The sequence below is a fragment of the Photinus pyralis genome, unplaced genomic scaffold (genome assembly GCF_008802855.1).
Source record: "Photinus pyralis isolate 1611_PpyrPB1 unplaced genomic scaffold, Ppyr1.3 Ppyr1.4_LG2, whole genome shotgun sequence".
Classification (NCBI taxonomy): Eukaryota; Metazoa; Arthropoda; class Insecta; order Coleoptera; family Lampyridae; genus Photinus; species Photinus pyralis.
Window position 1 is genome coordinate 51,775,894 of NW_022170403.1, and position 6,433 is coordinate 51,782,326.

Consider the following 6,433-nt stretch of genomic DNA (forward strand, 5'->3'; position numbering starts at 1 on the left):
AAGAAAAGGATGGTTATTGACTATTCGCAAACTATAAATCGCTACACGCAACTAGATGCATATCCACTACCAAATATAGAAGAAGTTGTCACGAAAATCTCAAATTACACTGTATTCAGTACTATAGATCTGCAGAGTGCCTATCACCAAGTCCCAATTCTTTCTCAAGAAAAGAAGTACACTGCATTCGAAGCTGCCAGAAATTTATACCAGTTTACTAGAGTTCCTTTTGGCGTAACCAACGGTGTATCTGCTTTTCAAAGAACAATTGATTGGGTGATTCGAAAAGAAGAATTATCAGGTACATTCGCATATATTGATGATATAACTGTTTGTGGAAAAACGCAAGAAGATCATGACATGAACCTTGAAAAATTTATGCATGCAGTTAATAAATACGGGCTTACGCTAAACAAGGAGAAAAGTAAGTTCAATCTTAAATCAATTAAAATATTGGGTTACTCTATTGACAACCACATCATCAGACCTAACAACGACAGATTGAAACCTCTACTTGACTTACCTCCTCCAAATGTTGTGTCAGGGCCGGCGCTAAGGACCGTGCATCCCGTGCACTCGCACGGGGCGGCAAAATGTGAAGGGGCGGCAAAATCTGTTTTAAATAAAATCATAATAATTATTAAATTTCATAACCACCAATAATCACAAACAACAATCGCTTCACATCTGCCTGGAATTTCAGATAAATGACACAGGGAAATGAGACCCTATTACAAACACAAAGAAGCTGTTATATTTGTATTATATTACTTTATTTAGTGTTACCACTTAACGGCTTACTATACCTACTTCCTTTTTTAATTATGTGTAGTCATAACATATCAGTTATCACGGTTCACGTCTCACGATTTTGTAAATTTTCGCGACAACTCAATGGTGCCATTGTATTATTCAAAGAAGTACGTATAAATACCTAGGTGTAGATTACAAATTTTCTTAATTTTCGTTAGTGTCCATAGTTACTTCAGCAAGTACTGTCGCGTCGTTGATTGTTGATATTTTTCTAATTTTTATATATCACTTAATCAGTGGATTTCGCAACGCTTAGTATACGGCATAAACATGTCCGAAAAACGACATCGTCTTTCTGGTGCTCAGTATCGCAAACGAAAAGCGATTCTCGAAAATGAAAAACGAAAACAAAGCGATGCGCTAAATAAATATTAAAGATTACAAGGCGATTACGAAACGGAACGTGAATTCGGAGAATCTTCTAAAAATCGCGATAATAACGAAATTCGCGAATCCGAAACACTCGCCGAAACGTTTGTAAATCCTGACGAACTCGATAATACTAGCATTATTACTGGTAGTTTGGACAGTGATCATAGCGTACAACCACCGGAATCGGAAGTGCTTAGTGAAATTAGTGCCGCGGCATCAGTGTCATTACTTGATCCACCAACCTGGATATCTAAGGATCCTGCAACATGGTCCCTTACAGTAAGTGACAATTTGAAAACCTATGTGGGTTTAGTAGTCCCCTGGGGTCGTTTGTGCGGTGTGTTCGTAATGAGTACGCCACTGGATGGTCAAAAAGGTTTATTTACATATATACATCTTAATTATAATTGGGGCCAAAAAGCGCACAGTTGTAACGGAGTTCTAATAAAGGTTTCCGCGGGTCGTCTTCGCTGATTTCCCAAGGTGGAACGTTGGCGTACGCCAATGACGTGGGAGCCAGGCGTAAACGGTACTTCTTCTCCGGTGTTGGCGACGGTGGCAGAGGGCTGATCGGTGGAGGTATTGGCGAGCGCCGGAGAAAACGGCGGACTGCGTTCTGCAAGCGTTTTCCTTCTGCGTGGTGCCTTCCGGTCATCGGAGTCCTCTTGGGTACGTCGCCTGCGGCTACCGTGAAGGTGGTGGGCTCGCTATGGTGAGCAGAGCTAGAGATCTTTCGCTATGGTGAGCAGAAAAACTTCTCTCTGTTTGTCTCTCGATTGTTGCGGCTTTTATACAACTTGGGATCCTTTTGCACGCGCTCCCTGGGGTGCGATCACGTGCGCATCCCTTGCTTAGTGCGGTGTTTCACGTGATCGACAACCCTTACTCACGCCGTTGACGCGTGCTTGTGTTGCTGTTTCTTTTTCAGGGGCGTGCGGATTACAGTGGTGGCGTGTACACCACATTACCCCCTTGCTGGTGATGGAATCAGGTGTCGATTTGAAAACGCACCCGTGGTTTTATGGTGCGCCCGGACCTGGTTTGTATTGTATGATGTATGTCTGCCTTTGTTTCGTTAGTTGGCTCCGTTGGTTGGATTGTTTGGTCGTCGTTTTCTGTGAAAGCCGGTTTCACGCGGTCGATGGATACAGTTACTGTTCCGTTTGGCTTCTTGACGGTCACTGTTTTGTTTGACCGTTGTAGTACCGGAAAGGGTCCTTCGTATGGTGCCTGTAATGGCCGTTTTGCTGCATCGACTCTGATGAATACGTGAGTTGCTGTCTCGGTGTCCTTGAGGATGAATATCGGTCTTTGTCGATCGTGGTTGGATCCTTTGCTTGGTTTAAGGTTTCTCATATGATTACGGAGTTGCGTTACGTAGCTTGCGGCCTCGAGGTTGTTTTGCAATGGATCTGTAGTGAGGAATTCGCCGGGTAGTCTCAGGGTTTGTCCGTAAACCATTTCTGCTGCTGTAGCCTTTATGTCTTCCTTCCATGCACTTCGGATTCCAAGTAGCACTAATGGTAAGGCTTGGGTCCATGAGGACTCATGGCATTGCAAGGCTGTTTTTAATTGACGGTGCAGTCTCTCTACCATCCCGTTGGCCTGTGGGTGGTATGCCGTGGTTCTGATTCGTCGGAAACCGGCTAGCTCTTCTAATTTCCGAAATAGCGCGGCTTCGAACTGACGTCCCTGATCTGTAGTTACCTGGGTTGGGGTTCCGAATCGTGATATCCATGTGCTGAAGAAAGCTTCGGCGACTGTTTCTGCCTCGATGTTTGCTATTGGTGTGGCCTCTGGCCATCTTGTGTATCTGTCAATGCACGTTAGCATGTACTTGTGTCCTTGAGATTCGGGTAAAGGTCCAACTAAATCTATATGTACATGTCTGAATCTCTCTGTTGAGGTGGGAAATGGTGCGACTGCTGTTTTGTTGTGCCTATGTATCTTGGATCGCTGGCATTGCTTGCATTGTCGTGTCCACTGAGTGCAATCTTTTCGGATTCCGGGCCACACAAATCTTTGAGTAATTAGTTTGACTGTGGCTCGTATTCCTGGGTGGGATAACTGGTGAACGCTTTCGAAAACTGCCTTCCTGAATCTTTTCGTTACGAAAGGTCTTGTTGTTTCTTTGGATATGTCGCAAAATAATGGTTTGCTCGAGTTTGGAAGGTGGACCTTTTTAATCTGTAAACCTGTCTCCGTTCGTTGTAAACTTTGTAGCTCGGGGTCCGTGTCTTGTTCGCTGGCGAGTGCTTCGAAATCTATTCCAGTCTTGATTGTTTCGATTCGTGATAATGCGTCTGCGACCATATTTTCTTTGCCGGAGATGTGGCGGATGTCGGTGGTAAATTGTCCTATGTAATCGAGGTAACGAAATTGCCTGGGAGAACATTTGTCTGGTTTCTGGTCGAACGCGAACGTAATCGGTTTGTGGTCTGTATAGACCGTGAATTCACGCCCCTCTAACCAGTGTCGGTGGTGCTTGATTGTCTTGTAGATTCCCAATAACTCGCGGTCGTACGCTCCGTACTTTTGTTCAGTGGGTGACAATTTCTTGGAAAAGAAAGCTATGGGTTGCCATTCTTCTTTGTTGAATTGCTGAATTACTCCACCTATTGCGAAATCTGAGGCGTCGGTAGTGACGGTGAGTGGGGCATTTGGTACGGGGTGGTTTATAAGTGATGCTTCTGCGATCTGTGCTTTGCATCTCTCGAAAGCTTGTTTAGCGGTTTTCGTCCATTGGAGCTCATGGTTTCCTTTTATTTTTCCTCTCAATAATTCGTGTAAAGGTGCTTGTGTCTCTGCGGCTCTGGGGATGAATCTTCTGTAGTAATTGATCATTCCGAGCATTTGTCGTAGCTGCTTGGCATTTTCGGGTTGTGGGAAATCACGGATTGCGGTGATCTTGGCGTCCAAAGGTCTTGTTCCTTGCGCTGATACTCGATAACCGAGGAACTCGACCTCTTCTTTCCCGAACTTGCACTTCTCTGGGTTTATTATGATCCCGTACTCTGCTAGACGAGTGAATACTAGCTGTAAATGCTCCCAGTGTTCGTCTTCGTTTGCTGACGCGATAAATATGTCATCTATGTATGCGTAACAGAAATCGAAATCTCGGAGGATGTTGTCGATGAATCTTTGGAACGTTTGTGCGGCGTTCCGTAAACCGAAAGGCATATATAAGAATTCGAATAACCCGAATGGTGTGGTTATCGCAGTCTTTGGGATGTCTTCTTCGGCCATTGGGATTTGGAAAAAGGCTTTTACTAAGTCGATGGTTGAAAAAATTTTCTTCCCGTCGAGTTTTTGGGAGAAATCTTCGATGTGCTTGACCGGGTAGTTGTCGTGGACTGTCCTTGCGTTTAAGGCTCTGTAATCGCCGCATGGTCTCCATTGGCCGGTCTTTTTGGGGACGAGGTGTAGTGGTGATGCCCATGCGCTTGCGGAAGGTCTCACAATTCCGAGTTGCAACATGGTCTGGAATTCCTCTTGCGCGGTTTTGAGTTTATCTGGGGCGAGTCTTCTAGGTTTGTGTGCTACCGGCGGTCCTGCAGTGGTTCGGATGTAATGTCGTGTGTTGTGTTTGGGTTCTGCTACTACTCCCGCCGGTTGAGTTAACTGTGGGAACTTTCTCACCAGTTGATGGTATCGAGACTCTCCTGCGACTGTGTGTATTGCTCCGCCCTCGATGTCAGTTGCTTGTCCACGATGGGTTACTCCTGTTTGGGTATCCATCAGTTTCTGATTCTGTATATCGACTAGGAGTCCATAATGGGCCAAGAAATCTGCGCCAATTATGGGTTTGGGAATATCTGCAACTATAAATCTCCATGGGAAATTCCTCCTCAACCTTAGATCCAAAGTTAAGTTGACTGTGCCGTACGTATTGATTGGCGTGTCGTTTGCTGCGTACAGTTTGTATAACGAGGCTTGTCTCTTGGGGACCTTTCTAACGGGAAAGGTACACACTTCGGCTCCGGTATCTATCAGGAATTTCTCGTGAGTGTTTGGGTCGGTTATGAATAGGCGGCGGGGCTTGTTGTCCAAGTCGTTAACCGCCTCTAACGACTGGGCTTGTCGTTTCCCTGGGCCTGCTTGCAAGGTGGTCTGCAGTTCTTTGCCGCTGTGCCGAACTTAAAATGGTACCAACAGGTATCGTACTGCTTGCTGGAAGACTTGCTGCGACTTCGTCCTCGGAACCTCTGCTGCTGGCGTTCGGTTGGTCGGTTTCGCACTTCTGTCTTTACTCGGCGATTTGTGCAGACAGGTTCTTAACTGTGTCTTCTAATGTTGTAGTTTGTACTGCGTGGACTTCGTGTGCGGCTGTTGCCGTTACTATGTCGGCGAGGTCTGCAGCTTCGCTTAACGGTGCCTTGTTCCGGACCGCTAGAATCGCTTGGGTTGTTTGCGGGAGTCGGCTGGTCCATATTGATCGGAGAAGTTCGTCGGGGACCGTGGTTCCTGCTAGGCTTTGCAAATGGCGTAAGAATTGTGATGGCTTCCTGTCGCCGAGTTCCTCACGTTCCAGTAACTGCTTGATTTTTTGTTCGTGCGTTGCGCTTAATCGCTTGGTAAGTTCTGTTCTCAACTTCTCGTACTTCCCTTGGGCCGGGGGGTTGGTCAATATGTCTCGTACCTCGCACGCGTATTTTGCTTCGAGACTGCTGGCGACGTATCCATACTTCGTCTCATCTGTAGTTATTCCGCTGATTGTGAATTGGTTTTCGATTTGCGCAAACCATAATTCAGGGTCGGTAGGCCAAAATGGTGGTAACTTCACTTGTACTCTGCTAATCTCGGCTCTTCCGTGGGTTGGCGTGGGCGGCTCTGTGGCGCTGAGGTCTCCTTCGTTGCCGGGCATGGCTGTACTCACGTCGGCGCGTCGGTGTCACCACTGTGGGTTGGCGTGGCCCCCTGGGGTCGTTGGTGCGGTGTGTTCGTAATGAGTACGCCACTGGATGGTCAAAAAGGTTTATTTACATATATACATCTTAATTATAATCGGGGCCAAAAAGGGCACAGTTGTAACGGAGTTCTAATAAAGGTTTCCGCGGGTCGTCTTCGCTGATTTCCCAAGGTGGAACGTTGGCATACGCCAATGACGTGGGAGCCGGGCATAAACGGTACTTCTTCTCCGGTGTTGGCGACGGTGGCAGAGGGCTGATCGGTGGAGGTATTGGCGAGCGCCGGAGAAAACGGCGGACTGCGTTCTGCAAGCGTTTTCCTTCTGCGTGGTGCCTTCCGG